General features: G+C 41.4%; 1 pseudogene; it reads right to left on the bottom strand.

Annotated features, from left to right (window-relative positions):
* Positions 1-964: 964 nt before the first annotated feature.
* Positions 965-12,231, bottom strand: LOC132897594 (interferon-induced protein with tetratricopeptide repeats 5-like; annotated as a pseudogene).
* Between the last annotated feature and the right edge of the window lie 6,228 nt (positions 12,232-18,459).

Genomic DNA, 18,459 nt, shown 5'->3' with positions numbered 1-18,459 from the left:
TCTTGGTCATTGCCTGGTAACAGCAAATTTATAACGGGCCATGTCTCAACAGACTAAGAAGTTATTTCAATGACATTTAATAACATTTTGTTTATCCTGAGGACCGAAAGTAAATGAAAACGTGAACAAACCTTAGCTGTAATAAGATGGCGACCACCGGCACCAGGGACGACCCGCTGATGTAGGCATGTTACCCAGCCTGACACAAAATATTTGTAGGCATCCAAACTCTTATACGCTTTCAGATCAATACCTGTGTATGGCGATGGGTTTTTAACGACATAGGTATACAGATCATGTGGGCCGAAGTCAGGTAAAGACGAGGGCTTTGTGTACTTCCGGACGTCAGTGAACAATCCTGGTGGAAGCAGGTAAGCGTCGTTCTCTAAGCCTGCTAACCTCAATTTTTGCAAATACCTCTCCCTCTGCTCGCCCTGTAAATGCCCTACGTCGCTGGATAGTGAAGGTGTTTTCTGCATCTCGCTCCTTTTTCTTTTATGTTTTTCGTTTGTCGCCTTCCTCGCATTCAAACTGATTCGAGCCGTGACGTCCAAAATGGCAGCCTAACGATGCATCACATGACTTGGTCACGTGGGTGAAAAACCTCAATATTTGTTCTGCAGGAAAGAGATCAACACAGGTTATGATTTCTCACTTAAAAGTACTTTAATTTCCATAAGAAGAAAGTGATTTTTTCAAAACAAAGTGCAGGACAAACTTTAATAATAGAACATTAATAGGGAGTAAAGCAGTCATCTTCTTCCATTACTACATTTAATATTAATAGCATATTGAACTAATGATCTATTCATTATAACAGTAATCTAAATATCTTATCGTGTGTGTTTGTGTGTACATATATATATATATTTATATTTTTTAAAATTCAGACAGTATACAGTCACTATTAACTCTCATGAATGTATAAATAATTGGCTATATATCAAACAGGATATTTGTAATATTACTGTAATGAAATCTGAAGTTCACAAAGATGACTGAGATAATCCTCATTGTCTTCACAGCTCAGCTCTTTCTCAAAGCACTCTATGGCTTGTTGCTTTTCTCCTTGTTCCTTATGAATGATTCAGAGTATTCCAAAGGCCTCTCCATCCTCTGGGTTGTTCTCAATTCTTCTCTTTGCAATCTTTTTCAGACTTTCAGCACTTTTCTTCCCATGATATGTCTTTGGATTTAAATTCAGACATTCAGTGTAGTGTTTGATGGCAGCAGGCTCACATTTCATACTGTACTGCTGGAATTCTGCATAACAGAGATGAACATACTGGCAGTTCTCGTTTCTTTCTTTAGCTGTCTGAAATGCATTGTGGAACATTTCTTCTGCTCTCTGCATATCCCGCTTCACCCCATACTGGAGGGCCAGATCACTCATAGCAAGGATGAAACCAGTCTTCAGTTTGGTCGCTATCTCCAAGTGGTAGATGCACTGCTCTTGAGCTTGCTTAATTTCAGCACCTGTTCTGTGGTGGCTTCCTGCAAACCTCAGATTCTGGATCTTTTGCTTATAGCAAAGCCCTAGCTGATGGTGTATAAAGGCTGCATTGGTCACTTTCTCTAATGCTGTCTTTAGGAGGCCAATAGGCCTGTCCACAGACCCTTGATTCCGCAAAAACTTTGCAACATATCGAAGCACATGTGGATGTTCTGGAGAGCTCTCTAAGGCTTGCTCCACTAGGCTCTCTGCCTCATTGTACTTCTTGTCAACAGTCAATCTAAGTGCAAGCAGAACCTTAAGAACATCATCGTCTGGGTTCGTGGCTATGGCCCATCTAAGCTGATCAGTTGAATTTTCAGTTGAAGTTTCAGTTGACACCGCTGAATTTTGGAGATTATACTCCAGCCGATACAGAGCAATAGCAAGGCCGGCATTCCATTCAGGGTCCTCTGGTTCCAGCTCCAGGGCCTTCTTGAAGCACTTTTTCGCCCATTCATAATATTTCTGAGAAAACTTAAGGAATGTCCATCCTTTTTCTCCAAGCACCTCAGCATATGGGACAGATGGATATTTCACTTTAATCTCGCTCAGCTTACTCAAGTAGCTTTCACACTCTGTGAAATTACCCATGTGATAGTATAACCATGCAAGGTCTCCATAAGCAACAACAAACAACTTGTCACAGTCATTTCCACGAGACTTAGTGAGCTCTACAGATCTCTCAAAGTTGCTGAGAGCCTCAGTATTGGAGCCAAGAAGAAATTTCACAAATCCCTTATAGCTGTGTGCACGTGCAGCTCCTGTCTCCCCTCCAAGATCCAGATTAAGCTGTTCTTCTAGCCTGTTCAGAAGGTCAGTGAGATCTACATCATTTTTGTTCAGAGCCCAGGTAAAATGGCATTCCAGCTGAAGAAGTCTGGTTTTGAAAAATGTGTCTTGTGTTGAACTAGTAGAGAAAGAAATAACTGAGTCATATGCATGAATGAAACTCACTAAAATAGTATAATTCTCAGAGAAAAACAAAAAACAATATAAACCTTTTATATCAATAAAGTACATGTAAACAATTCCTCTGTGGAACAAGAGTGGTTCATAAGGTCCAATTATGTACCTTCAATTATTTTTGTAACATTAATTCATATTAGGTTAGAAATACAGACTAAAGGTAGAAAAAAAAATGTACCCTTATGGGTGCTTTCAGTGAAAGGAAGGTTTAGTATTCAGGCAGAATGACAGCATTTATCTCATTGTGTTCAGTCTCTGTGTATCTCACACTGTGAAAACAGATCAGGGAGACTACAGTGATAGAAGCGATTTAAATCCACACCCATTTGTTCAGGAAAGGAAACCGAAAATATTTTCTTTTCAAATGCAGCCTCAACTCTTTGGATGACATCAGCAAATAACAATGTAAACATCTCATCTCATTATCTCTAGCCGCTTTATCCTGTTCTACAGGGTCACACGCAAGCTGGAGCCTATCCCAGCTGACTACAGGCAAAAGGCAGGTATACCCTGGACAAGTTGCCAGGTCATCACAGGGCTGACACATAGACACAGACAACTATTCACACTCACATTCACACCTACGGTCAATTTAGAGTCACCAGTTAACCTAACCTGCATGTCTTTGGACTGTGGGGGAAACTGGAGCACCCGGAAGAAACCCACGCGGACACGGGGAGAACATGCAAACTCCACACAGAAAGGCCCTCGCCGGCCACGGGGCTCGAACGCCGACCTTCTTGCTGTGAGGCGACAGCGCTAACCACTACACCACCGTGCCGCCCCAATGTAAACATCTGGATTGAAATTGTAAATGAAGTTACTGAGTCTCAAATATCAAATCATACTCATTCTTAAAAACATAATTTACAAAACAGCACATTGTGCATTATGCAGTATTAAACAGAAGCAGAAGATAATAATCTCCTTTCTTTAACTTTCGTTTCCTTTTCTCTGCCCATAGCACTATACTGGAGTCACAGAACATAAATAAACAAACAAATCCAAAAATAAAGGCAGAAATAAACATTAAAAAAAGAAAAGAAAATGTTTTGAAAGTTTTGGACAGATGTACTGTACTTACAGTGGGGAAAATAAGTATTGGACATACTGCCGATTTTGAAAGTTTTCCCACTTACAAAGAATGGAGAGGTCTGTAATTTTTATCATAGGTAAACTTCAACTATGAGAGACAGAATCTAAAAAAAAATCCAGAAAATCACATTGTATGATTTTTAAATATTTAATTTGCATTTTATTGCATGAAATAAGTATTTGATGCTGGTACCAACCAGCAAGAATTCTGGCTCTCACAGACCTGTTAGTTTTTCTTTAAGAGCTCTCCTATTCTCCACTCATTACCTGTATTAATTGTACCTGTTTGAACTCATTATCTGTATAAAAGACACCTGTTCACACACTCAATCAATCAGACTCCAACCTCTCCACCATGGGCAAGACCAAAGAGCTGTCTAAGGACACCAGGGACAAAATTGTAGACCTGCACAAGGCTGGGATGGGCTACAGGACAATAGGCAAGCAGCTTGGTGAGAAGGCAACAACTGTTGGCGCAATTATTAGAAAATGGAAGAAACTCCAAGACGACTGTCAGTCTCCCTCAGTCTGGGGCTCCATGCAAGATATCGCCTTGTGAGGTATCAGTGATCATGAGAAAGGTGAGGGATCAGCCCAGAACTACATGGGAGAACCTGGTCAATGACCTGAAGAGAGCTGGGATCACAGTCTCAAAGATTACCATTAGTAACACACTACACCATTATGGATTAAAATCCTGCAGTGCGCGCAAGGTCCCCCTGCTCAAGCCAGCACATGTCCAGGCCCATCTGAAGTTTGCCAATGACCATCTGGATGATCCAGAGGAGGCATGGGAGAAGGTCATGTGGTCAGATGAGACCAAAATACAACCCCGGTTCCAAAAAAGTTGGGACAAAGTACAAATTGTAAATAAAAACGGAATGCAATGATGTGGAAGTTTCAAAATTCCATATTTTATTCAGAATAGAACATAGATGACATATCAAATGTTTAAACTGAGAAAATGTATCATTTAAAGAGAAAAATTAGGTGATTTTTAAATTTCATGACAACAACACATCTCAAAAAAGTTGGGACAAGGCCATGTTTCCCACTGTGAGACATCCCCTTTTCTCTTTACAACAGTCTGTAAACGTCTGGGGACTGAGGAGACAAGTTGCTCAAGTTTAGGGATAGGAATGTTAACCCATTCTTGTCTAATGTAGGATTCTAGTTGCTCAACTGTCTAGGTCTTTTTTGTCGTATCTTCCGTTTTATGATGCGCCAAATGTTTTCTATGGGTGAAAGATCTGGACTGCAGGCTGGCCAGTTCAGTACCCGGACCCTTCTTCTACGCAGCCATGATGCTGTAATTGATGCAGTATGTGGTTTGGCATTGTCATGTTGAGAAAATGCAAGGTCTTCCCTGAAAGAGACGTCGTCTGGATGGGAGCATATGTTGCTCTAGAACCTGGATATACCTTTCAGCATTGATGGTGTCTTTCCAGATGTGTAAGCTGCCCATGCCACACACGCTAATGCAACCCCATACCATCAGAGATGCAGGCTTCTGAACTGAGCGCTGATATCAACTCGGGTCATCCTTCTCCTCTTTAGTCCGAATGACACGGCGTCCCTGATTTCCATAAAGAACTTCAAATTGTGATTCGTCTGACCACAGAACAGTTTTCCACTTTGCCACAGTCCATTTTAAACGAGCCTTGGCCCAGAGAAGACGTCTGTGCTTCTGGATCATGTTTAGATACGGCTTCTTCTTTGAACTATAGAGTTTTAGCTGGCAACGGCGGATGGCACGGTGAATTGTGTTCACAGATAATGTTCTCTGGAAATATTCCTGAGCCCATTTTGTGATTTCCAATACAGAAGCATGCCTGTATGTGATGCAGTGCCGTCTAAGGGCCCGAAGATCACGGGCACCCGGTATGGTTTTCTGGCCTTGACCCTTACGCACAGAGATTCTTCCAGATTCTCTGAATCTTTTGATGATATTATGCACTGTAGATGATGATATGTTCAAACTCTTTGCAATTTTACACTGTCGAACTCCTTTCTGATATTGCTCCACTATTTGTCGGTGCAGAATTGGGGGGATTGGTGATCCTCTTCCCATCTTTACTTCTGAGAGCCGCTGCCACTCCAAGATGCTCTTTTTATACCCAGTCATGTTAATGACCTATTGCCAATTGACCTAATGAGTTGCAGTTTGGTCCTCCAGCTGTTCCTTTTTTGTACCTTTAACTTTTCCAGCCTCTTATTGCCCCTGTCCCAACTTTTTTGAGATGTGTTGCTGTCATGAAATTTCAAATGAGCCAATATTTGGCATGAAATTTCAAAATGTCTCACTTTCGACATTTGATATGTTGTCTATGTTCTATTGTGAATACAATATCAGTTTTAGAGATTTGTAAATTATTGCATTCCGTTTTTATTTACAATTTGTACTTTGTCCCAACTTTTTTGGAATCGGGATTGTAGAGCTTTTTGGTATAAACTCCACTTGCCGTGTTTGGAGGAAGAAGAAAGATGAGTACAACCCCAAGAACACCATCCCAACCATGAAGCATGGGCGTGGAAACATCATACTTTAGGGGTGCTTTTCTGCAAAGGGTACAGGACGACTGCACCGTATTGAGGGGTGGATGGATGGGGTCATGTATTGTGAGATTTTGGGCAACAACCTCCTTCCCTCAGTAAGAGCATTGAAGATGGGTCGTGGCTGGGTCTTCCAACATGACAATGACCCGAAACACACAGCCAAGGCAACTAAGGAGTGGCTCTGTAAGAAGCATTTCAAGGTCCTGGAGTGGCCTAGCCAGTCTCCAGACCTGAACCCAATAGAATATCTTTGGAGGGAGCTGAAAGTCCATGTTGCCCAGCAACAGCCCCGAAACCTGAAAGATCTGGAGAAGATCTGTATGGAGGAGTGGGCCAAAATCCCTGCTCCAGTGTCTGCAAACCTGATCAAGAACTACAGGAAACATCTGACCTCTAATTGTAAACAAAGGTTTCTGTACCAAATATTAAGTTCTGTTTTTCAATTGTATCAAATACTTATTTCATGCAATAAAATGCAAATTAAATATTTAAAAATCATACAATGTGATTTTCTGGATTTTTTTTTAGATTCCGTCTCTCACAGTTGAAGGGTACCTATGATAAAAATTACAGACCTCTCCATTCTTTGTAAGTGGGAAAACTTGCAAAATCGGCAGTGTATCCAATACTTATTTTCCCCACTGTATCTACTACACATCTTTGTTTTATTTCACTGAATATGGACTTTTAGGGAGCAACAGGCACAGAAAAAAATTAATTGGATGGATGAACAATGTGAATGTGTGTTGGAATGGGGGGGGTTATGCATGTGTTTTTGACAGTGTAAATTATTTTGAATTGAATAATTAATGGTGTCCTTTAATGTACCCTGGTGAAAAATAAATGTACTTTATTGTATTTATAGTATATTCATATTTTCAATAGTATATTGAAAATGTACTTACACAATTTGTCTCATCTCATTATCTCTAGCCGCTTTATCCTGTGCTACAGGGTCGCAGGCAAGCTGGAGCCTATCCCAGCTGACTACGGGCGAAAGGCGGGGTACACCCTGGACAAGTCGCCAGGTCATCACAGGGCTGACACATAGACACAGACAACCATTCACACTCACATTCACACCTACGGTCAATTTAGAGTCACCAGTTAACCTAACTGCATGTCTTTGGGGGAAACCGGAGCACCCGGAGGAAACCCACACGGACACGGGGAGAACATGCAAACTCCGCACAGAAAGGCCCTCGCCGGCCACGGGGCTCGAACCCGGATGTTCTTGCTGTGAGGCGACAGCGCTAACCACTACACCACCGTGCCGCCCTACACAATTTGTACTTTTTGTAAATATATAAAAAGTATACTAACATCACGCTTTCACGCTAACACTTTTAACACACTTTAAAATAATTATACTATATTACACTTTATAGAAATATCATCATTATCTCTAGCCCCTCCATCCTTTTACAGGGTCGCAGGCAAGCTGGAGCCTATCCCAGCTGACTACGGGCGAAAGGCGGGGTACACCCTGGACAAGTCGCCAGGTCATCACAGGGCTGACACATAGACACAGACAACCATTCACACTCACATTCACACCTACGGTCAATTTAGAGTCACCAGTTAACCTAACTGCATGTCTTTGGGGGAAACCGGAGCACCCGGAGGAAACCCACACGGACACGGGGAGAACATGCAAACTCCGCACAGAAAGGCCCTCGCCGGCCACGGGGCTCGAACCCGGATGTTCTTGCTGTGAGGCGACAGCGCTAACCACTACACCACCGTGCCGCCCTACACAATTTGTACTTTTTGTAAATATATAAAAAGTATACTAACATCACGCTTTCACGCTAACACTTTTAACACACTTTAAAATAATTATACTATATTACACTTTATAGAAATATATTATACTAAAATATACTTTAAGTGAAAGTTATGTGTAATTTAGCACATAAAAGTACACTAAATACACTTCAAGTTGCACTTTTCTACAATTTAATTACAATTAAAATATATTTAGTACAAAATTAGTTGTTCCAAAATAGCATGCCTCAAGTTAACTAATCATAAACACACTTGAAGTATATTGATGATTAGTGTGGCTTCAAGTACACAAAAGTATGCTAAATTTTAGTACACTTACCACATTTATTTTTCCCCAGGGTAGCCATGCAGGCAAAACAACATAACTGCCAGTTAATGTGTGTACAATGTCAAAGCATAAACAATGAGATATGAATAAACCATAAACTGCTTTGGCTCCCAATCAAATTTTGTATTGATTATAAAATACTACTATTGACCTTCAATGCACGGAATGATCTCGTGCCACAGTACCTGAGTGAACTTCTGGTCCTTTATGACCCGCCACGCCTACTTAGATCAAAAGATGCAGGCTATCTGCTGGTACCTAATATAGTGAAGGCTACATCAGGGGGGCAGAGCCTTTTCTTACAAAGCCCCACAGTTATGGAACAGCCTTCCAAGTAGTGTTCGGGAATCAGACACAGTCTCAGCGTTTAAGCCTAGGCTGAAAACATATCTGTTTATTCAAGCCTTTTGTTAATGGTGCTTATGAGGTGTAAAGGTGTAGATCTGGAGGGTCCTCAGACATGGTGTGTTTTTGTAAACTGGGATGTATGGATGCTGTCAGTCCCCCACTCGCTTGAGTTTGCTGACAGTGTAGTGGCTGGCTGCTTTATGTCCCGGGGCTCTTTCATGCCTGTGTTACCTTCTGGCTCTCCCCTTTTAGTTATGCTGTCATAGTTAGTTTTGCCAGAGTCCCTGCTTGAACTCAGCGCAAAATGTATACTGTTCCTACTTATTCAGGTGACATTGGACATACCTAACAACCTGTGTTTTCTCCCCCCCCCCCCAATCTGTCCTTCTGAGTTACATGTCAATCCTGGGATCGAGGTGCTGACCTCTTCTGCTCCTCGCACCCGCCTGATTCATCCTGATGCCCTATGTCTGGTTGGAGTCTCATCACATCGCTCTTGTGGAGGACGGCCCCATATGGACAGTTGAAAGTCACACTTGGAAGACACTCTGGACTCTTACAGTAATGCTTTTATGGCTGAGGACTACAGTTGGCTTGCTAACTTTGGGACTGCAGTTGTCATGAACAGTTTTGCACTCACGAGTCTATTAATGAAGAGTTATAACATCAACGAAACTGACTTCATGTTAAAACTGTTAATGTTATAGTCATGTTGTCTATTGCTGTCCAGATGAGGATTGGTTCCCTTTTGGGTCTGGTTCCTCTTGAGGTTTCTTCCTCGTGTCGTCTGGGGGAGTTTTTCCTTGCCACTGTCGCCACGGGCTTGCTCATTGGGGATAGATTAGGGATAAAATTGGCTCATGTCTTGGGTCATTCAGATTCTGTAAGGTGGTGTTTACATTAGACCGTATCCATCTCGTTTTCGTCGCGGATGCACTGTCCGTTCACATTAAAACGCCGGGAAACGACTCCACAGGCGGAACAACTTAAATCTGCCAGGGCCCACGTATTCAACCCAGTTCGTATCTGATCCGGTGCTGTGTAAACATTGAGGAACGACGAAACGCTGTGCTGAGCTCTAGCTGACGTCGTCATTGGACAACGTCACTGTGACATCCACCTTCCTGATTCGGTGGCGTTGGGATCACACACACAGCGGCTCAGTCCCGAATCACTGCTCGTGCGCTTCACTCGCGCGCTCTGTGAGCTGCGCAGGGCCGGAGTGCGCACCCTCCAGAGGGCACTCGCTGTTCAGGGCGGAGTGATTTGGAGCGCAGGAGGAAGCGCTGAGCCGCACTGAGGTTTATTTACACATTTCAACTTATTTACCTCCTTCAGGCACTTAAACTCAGTGAGAACATGAACATCACAGCCAGGTGTGTTTATCTGCTGGAGAAGGTGTTCGTTTGCCATCCTTCCACTTGCAAGTGGTGAGTGACTTGCGCATGCCCAATATGCACTGGGATCATGTGACGTGCCGTCTAATTAGTCATGTGATTAGCGTATCCGTGTATTGGCGTTGCTGTGTGCACGCGAATCGTGTATTGGCGTTGCTGTATGCACGCGAATCGTTTTAAAAACGTTAATCTGATGATCCGCTGATACGGTCTAATGTAAACACCACCTAAAGCTGCTTTGGTACAATGTCTATTGTTAAAAATAGGGTGACCAGACGTCCCGGTTTTACCGGGACAGTCCCGATTTGGGGTTGTGTGTCCCGAGTCCCGACAAAAGTCTGTCGGGACACGGATATGTCCCGGTTTTCGCCACTCACGACGTTTGCGACTGAGCAGCGTGGGAATCATTAGCGGAGAAATGTCTGCATTTACTATTTTGATGAATTGACAGGAATCACAAACTTCCCTGGTTACTGCCCCCTGGCCCTGTGGCGTGGGTGTTTATTTAGCCCCATTATTCCAGACAACAGAACGTGTTGCCATGCAACAATAAAATAAACATTAACTGGCACGAATGTTCTTTGTCTAGCAGCTAGCAGCAGTAATGCCGCAGCAATTATGCCAAAAAGAAAATGTACCTTTTTCCAAAGATTTACAGGGCACCTACCCCTTCCTCCGAGAGGTGCAGAACAATGCGCACAAAGCCTACTGTACACACTGTAAGTGCTTTGTTTCTGTACTGAGTTGGGTAGCCTATGTTACAAATGCTGTGCGCTCCTGTGGGGGCTTTCCTCGGGCTGTCGCCCCTCTCCTCCTTTATTGCTGTTTTGTTTGAGTGTATATTTCCGGAAGCCGCGAGAGGCCCTTCATATAATCTTTTTTTTTATTCACCTTGCTATCCCGAGATAACGACATAATTAATTCAGGATCTCGAGAAAACAACACAACTAATTCGAGATCTCGAGAAAACAAAACCGTTATTCCGAGATCTCGAGAAAACAAAACAATTATTTCATGATCTCAGCTGGATCACCGTATCTCCGTCTGTAGAGACAAAGCCGGGCCAATCTTCTGCGGAGGTGCCGCGGACTAATTTTGAAATGATCCCTTATTAAGAGACTTAATGCAATCTCTCCCTGTGTCAACCCCTGATCAAAATATTGCCTTATTAGGTGATCGATTATTCCAGACATTCTAATGACCAAAGTTGCGTCTATACAGAATGAGAAATAGCCCCAAAGTCAGCACATCACAAGTCTCTTGGCGCACCTGAATGAACCATTTCTCAGCTGTTTACTCGAGATCATGAAATAATTGTTTTGTTTTCTCGAGATCTCGAAATAACGGTTTTGTTTTCTCGAGATCTCGAATTAGTTGTGTTGTTTTCTCGAGATCCTGAATTAATTATGTCGTTATCTCGGGATAACAAGGTGAATAAAAAAAAGGATTACCGTATATGAAGGGCCTCTCTCGGCTTCCGTAGTATATATTCTCAAATCACTTGTCTCTTTTTTTTGTTTCTGTTTAACATACCATTCTGACAGTTTGGCCATATTGCTGTGTTGAACAGCTTGTTGCACCTTCCATTAAAGTGTTCACTTTTGTACACATCATCTTGCTTTATTCATTCAGTTGTGGGGAATGGTTAGTAAGGTTGATTCTGACCTAGGCTATGTTGAGGTCACATATCTACTTTTTAAGTTCATGCTATAGTGCAGACCTGGGCATTTTACAGCCCGCAGGCCGCATCCGGCCCTTTGGTTCATTCTGACCGGCCCGCGTAAGGTTAATTAGAAATTACAAAATAAACGTATTTTCTAATTTTACCTCATGCATGGACTGAATGTGCATTGCTTTTATTTTGAAGTTGTGTTCAACAAAAACGCAATGCGCGCGACATGAACATGACATGAAATCCCACGAAACCTAATCCCGCGATAACTACTTCCGTAATTTGTCCAGACCAACCACAAACAAGTACGTCATCCTTCAAACGGTCCAGCCAATCACATAGTGTGACGTCACCAGCAGGCGCCGGAGCCCATCTCCGGCAAAAAACACCAAATGAGGTGATTAAACTACAAATGTGGACATCATTATTATAATATGATGTATCTTGCTTGATATTTGGAGTAGAAAGACAATATTGTGATGTCTTTATTGTGTTTTGGGGTGAATATGACTGAAAAAAAAAGGTACAAACGTTCACATTTTGTTAACCACTGTTTTGGGAAGTTTGATTGAATAAATGACATTTTTTGTAAGGCAACCTCGTTTTTCCATACTCTTACCAGTCTTAGCAGCTTGTAAAAACAATGTTATTTATTGCTTTATATAAAGAAATACAATTAATATTATGCAGAATTTAGTTCAGCCTTTTGGTCCGGCCCTCCACAAAATTTTCTGTTTCTCATGTGGCCCCATGGAAAAAAATAATTGCCCACCCCTGCTATAGTGCATACAATTTTAGAGATATAGCCTACATGTGCATATGCATTCTTCTTGGTGTTCTCACAAACAGGTGAAATAAATCAGTTTAAATTTGGCCTATGGACATAGCCTGGCCTATTCTCAGCCATTACAAAATCTGTTGTCTGACCATAATTTAACTGATCTGTATACCACTATGCTACTAGATAACAAAATGCCTGTTTGTTTTATTTCATGTGAGATGTTGATAAATGTGAGCTTCAACAAAGTGATAAGAGCACCTCTCTGAGTGTCACGTTTACGTAAAAAAAAAGGTGTGCGTGCACGAGCATGGTCGCGCGCAAAAGTGTCCCGGTTTCAGACTAGGGAAATCTGGTCACCCTACTGTATGTTAAAAGCACTATACAAACAGACTTGACTTGATATAAGACACACTGTCTGGGTCTCTTGGGAGAGCCTTGAAAAAGTCAGAAGTCTCGTTTTCTAATGGACAATCTAAAAGATTGAGAGAGCCTGACACAGCTTTTTCTAGGTAAATGTCCACATGTCTAAGTAATAGTGTATGACTGCAAACCTATAGATGGGTCACTACATGGTGGATTAATTGGTTGTCTTTTTTTATTCTAAAAATTTTCAGACATGCAGCCACTTTTCCTTCCATCCATCCATTATCTGTAGCCGCTTATCCTGTACAGGGTCACAGGCAAGCTGGAGCCTATCCCAGCTGACTATGGGTGAGAGATGGGGTACACCCTGGACAAGTCGCCAGATCATCGCAGGGCTGACACAAAGACAAACAACCATTCACATTCATACCTACGGTCAATTTTGAGCCACCAGTTAGCCTAACACAGGGGTCACCAAACTTTTTTCTCTGGGGGCCACATTGTCGTTCCTGACTGTGATGGGGGGCCGGGGTCGGGTCAGCTATATAACATAGAATTGTATGACCCAGACAAATATGACCACCAGCAGGCCTCATTGTGTAGTAGAGATTACTAGCCTGGCACAGCCATCCCCACTACTATATCTCCCACTACTATATTCCCCACTACTATATCCCCCACCACTATATCAACACTTGATTCCTGGCACATATTTGTTTATCTTTACTAGTGGTTTGCAAAAGTAGTAATCGAGTCTTCACACTTTAATTTGAAATACAGTCGGCATATAATATAAATTTGATATAATATAAATATAATATAATATAATATAAAAATATAATATAAATTTAATTTGAAATATAATCGGCATAGCTACTAGTAGACCCCCTCCGGAATACTGGCAGTGTTGCCAGATTGGGAGGTTTCCCGCTCAGTTGGGCAGTTTCAAGTGCATTTTGGTGGGTTTTGAACATATTTTGGGCTGGAAAACTTCAGCAGTATCTGGCAACAGATACTGCTGACGTTTTCCAGCCCAAAATATGTTCAAAACCCACCAAAATGCACTTGAAACTGCCCAACTGGGCGTGAAACCTCCCAATCTGGCAACACTGTGTAGGCACTGCTGATGGTAGTAACACACGTTTGTGCTGAACTGCACACCCAAGAGATTCTTTAAAGCTGGGAAGGGTGTCAAAACAATCCAAATCGAAGTGTTCAGAGCACAGGATGGGTGTTGGTGAGGGCTCCCACTTGTCACAAGTGCACCTGACTTGCTTCACCCACTTCGCATGCAGCTCGGGATCTCTGGGAAACTTGAATAAACTTACCCCATCCTTGTGGGTTTTGGAGCAAAAGCCGGCAACACAATGCGAAGGCATAATAACTATATATATGTATGTATAATAATGTATAATAATAATACTAATAATGACAAACTGAACACCTGCTGCATCAACAACAAACTGGTAAGTTAGGAGGAAGGTTCTTTCGCTGACGTCATATAGCTCCTCCTCCTCTTTCGTCTCCTGGGTGCTGCAGCCCTGTCAAATTTGCCCAAATAGCCACGTTTTTTATCATAACTTGTAAAATAGGCGCCTTCGTGAATTAATATATGGATCATCGGGAATTACTTTTTATGTTATAAAACATCGCCAAAGATGTCAAAAACGTGTCATCAGCACTTTAATTGCATTCTTTAGAATGAAGAAATTAGAATATGTTTATAATTAAGAATGTGTCTACTTATTATAGAATACTGGAATAATATGAGAAAATAAATAAGTAATGTAATATTAATTGATTGTGATGCCAAATGTTTTGCTTTGAAGGCTTCACAATGAATCTTCCTTAGTTTTAGCCTGGCAAGCCAGACTAAATGTGAATATTTGCCACTCGTAGGCAAAAATATTTTTGGCCGCTAGGCGGGTGGGTCTAGTTTACTAGGCTACCTTAGTTTGCCACCTTTAACTTGTTTAGTGTTGCCACCTAGTGGAGAGAAGAGATGTGTAGACATAACGGGGGAAAATTGCCGCCCCCCCCCCGAAAAAAAATTCAGGAGCTGCCACTGCTTGCAATACATCTGAAATATCTCCCCTTCACGATCTTCCACCAAAGCGCTTCAACTTCTGACCTATCTGATCAGCTGTTGTAGTTGCTCTACACCCTACTCGTCCTTCAAAGCCCCACTGCGCACGCGCACAATACATTTGAATATGGTCATTTGAATAGTCAGAACGTCCTACTTACTGTAGAAGCATATTCTGATGTGATCATATGAGTTGTCAGAACGTCCTGCGGCGTCATTTGAATTGTAAGAACGTCCTACGCTCATATTTTAATGTAGAAGCATATTCTGAAAGGGTCTTTTGAATTGTCAGAACATCCTACATTCATTTATTAATGTAGAAGCATATTCTGATGGGGTCATATGAGTTGTGAGAACGTCCTGCGGCGTCATTTGAATTGTAATAACGTCCTACACTCATTTTAATAGAGCAAATGGTACTTGTGAATAGTGACAAACAAACCTATTAATTCTACATATTCTGACAGGGTTAATTGAAGAGTCAGAGCATCCTAGATTCATATGAATGTAAAAGCATATTCTGACGGAGTCGTTTGAATTGTCAGGACGTCCTACATTCATATGAATTCTGACAGGGTTGGTGGACGTTGTATCAGTGTAGGAGCATGTTCTTTGCAGAGGGAACAACTGCGAACTATGACTAAAAGTTAAAGTTGAATCACACTGTAGGATTTCCTGCAATGTAGGACTGCTCGACAGACACGTCTGACATCCCCTCCTACCGTAGGATGCTTCGCGGATGTAGGACCGTTTATCAGAACACCGGTTCAAGTGGTGGGGGGCACAGGGCCTGGGGGGCCGGTCAAAGGGGGGTGGCGGGCCGGAGGCAGCCCACGGGCCGTAGTTTGATGACCCCTGGCCTAACCTGCATGTCTTTGGACTGTGGGGGGAAAACAGAGCACCTGGAGGAAACACAGAAACAGACACGGAGCGAACATGCAAACTCCACACAGAAAGGACCTCGTCGGCTGCTGGGCTTGAACCCAGCCCAGCAAGGCAACACTGCTCACCACTACATCACCATACCGCCCAGGCATCCACTTTTCCAGTTGTAAAAAGATGGGATTTACAGTAATTATCAAGTCCGCTAGGTGGAGATATTTAGCCTACTTTTTGCAGCAGGGTTCCACACTGCCACATTTTAATTAGTTATGCTCAAGTTCTTCAGCTCTCTAGCACAACAGATCTTAGATCAGTAATCTTTGACCAGAGGTGGACAATAACAAAGTACATTTAATTGAGTACTGCACTTAAGTACACTTTTTGAGTTTCTGTACTTTACTTGAGTATTTTTTTTTTGGAAACTTATGACTTTAACTTCACTACATTTGAAAGATAAATATCATACTTTTCACTCCACTACATTTCTATATTAATATATCACGAAAGGCTTGGATGCATAAATGACAAACAATAGAGGTCCAAGACAGGATCTCTTGTGTATGTGAGCTGAGACATGTTCCTTGTCTGTGTGAATCTGTGAGCTGCTGCTTAGGTTTTAAACGTGTAGTCACACCCCTGGAACTTCTGAAGCAAACTTCTGTTGGAAATTTCACTCAAACGTCACATTAATTTTTTTTCCTCTCTCCATTCTTTATTCCAGCTGGAATTGCCTGGTTTTGCTTTGCTAATCACTTGAAATATTTCAAGCTCTTTGACTGCCATAATCTTGCTTTGAAACAGGAAATTGTTACTCTAAAACATAGGCTTGACATGGCTAATATAGTTTCTGTAGTTTGCAGTAAGTCTCTGTAGCCAAATGGAAATGACAAAATAATTTATTTATAATACAATAAACTAAAAGTACTTTTCATTAATGTGTGTTTAAATGTAGTGAAAGCCTGGAGTGAAGTGTTTAGACATAATTATAAAAAGCAAAAAGAAAAAAAAACCCTAATGGTATTAAACTGTACCGTCCCCTGTCACTGAGATTTTACCCTCAAAAGTACATCTTTTTTTTCTATGTATGTATCCTTTATCTAGTAAGGTGCACATACTGTATCTTTAAATCTTTTCTATAAAACCTGTTAGTCGTTTACTTGTAATTATTTTTAAAGGTGCACTATCTCCAGGTGAAAACTAAATGTGCTCTTGAACATACAGTACAGTGACAAAGAAAGGTCCAGTTTAGCACCATTTCTTCTGAATGTGTATAAGAGATGAATGTCAAAAACAGAGATGGACAAAGTACCCAGCTTCATTACTTAAGTCAAAGTACAGATCCCACTGGTCAAATATTACTCCGATACAAGTGAAAGTTGTACAGTCAAATTTTTACTTAAGTTAAAGTACTGAAGTATTTGCTTTTAAAAATACTTAAGTATTAAAAGTACATTTTCTGTCAACGCATTGTTGTATTATTGCCACAACGCTTACAAAACCTAATGCCTCTCAAGCAATCTACTGGATTTACAAAATGAACACATGCTGTGCATCATGGTGGCTTAACGTTAAGCTAGCTAGTCAGTGAAGCGCCACCTGACATGCTAGCAAACTCTTTTTGAATTTGAAATCATATTGGGTCGCTAATGTTACTAGAAAAGAAAGATTTCTACATTCTGTTTATTTGGCAAGATTATGCTAAAACATCTTTCTGAAAGGACTTCAGATAAGTTAATGTTATTCATGTTAGTGTAACTCCATTTTTACATGCTAACTAACAATCTCATCTCATCTCATTATCTCTAGCCGCTTTATCCTGTTCTACAGGGTCGCAGGCAAGCCGGAGCTTATCCCAGCTAATTACGGGCGAAAGGCGGGGTACACCCTGGACAAGTCGCCAGGTCATCACAGGGCTCTAACTAACAATGTCCAAGTTAACTAGCTATGTGTTAGCATTAGCCATGGACAAGGCTATGGCAACTTGGCAGGCAAATCCATAGAAAGTCATTTGACTAACCAGACTGCATAGCTATTGTAACATTATCGCTAGCTCTAAAAGCACAGACAACTTTGTTGCAAGCTTTCTCTTGGAATAAAATGCTTATTTACTTCAATATGCTTCCGCAGGTTGGACGGTGAGTTTTTGTAGGCTGTGATTTGCTCCATTTTAGGCAAAGAAAGCAAACATTTAAAACGAAATGAATCTTTAATCCGTATAGAAAACTGAAACATTGGTTCATGGGCCATGGGTGTGTGCATTCCCCAGAAGAACTGCCTCCTTCAATTCTGCCATCAACTGATTGTGTTCAAATAATGCTGCTGAGAAATCATTGAACTTGATTTTATGCAGTCTATGGACGTGACGTGACCCTAGTGATTACTAACAGGCTGTCTCCGTGTCCCCTGTGAAAGAAACAATCACGTTTTCGAAAGGAAAAGAAAAAAAATCCACTTTCAAAGCTGCTTCAGAGTAACAAATAACAAGGACCTTGATAGAAATGTAGTGGAGTGAAAAGTACTATATTTGTCTTTCAAATTTAGTGAAGTTAAAGTTAAAAGTTTCCAAAAAAAATAATACTCAAAGTACAGATACTCAAAAAGTGTACTTAAGTACAGTACTCAAGTAAATGTACTTTGTTATTGTCCACCTCTGGTCAAAGATTACTGATCTAAGATCTGTTGTACTATAGAACTGAAGAACT

This window comes from Neoarius graeffei, chromosome 14 (genome assembly GCF_027579695.1).
Source record: "Neoarius graeffei isolate fNeoGra1 chromosome 14, fNeoGra1.pri, whole genome shotgun sequence".
NCBI lineage: Eukaryota > Metazoa > Chordata > Actinopteri > Siluriformes > Ariidae > Neoarius > Neoarius graeffei.
Note: the sequence above shows the minus strand (reverse complement) of the source record. Positions and strands in the feature narration are given on the sequence as shown.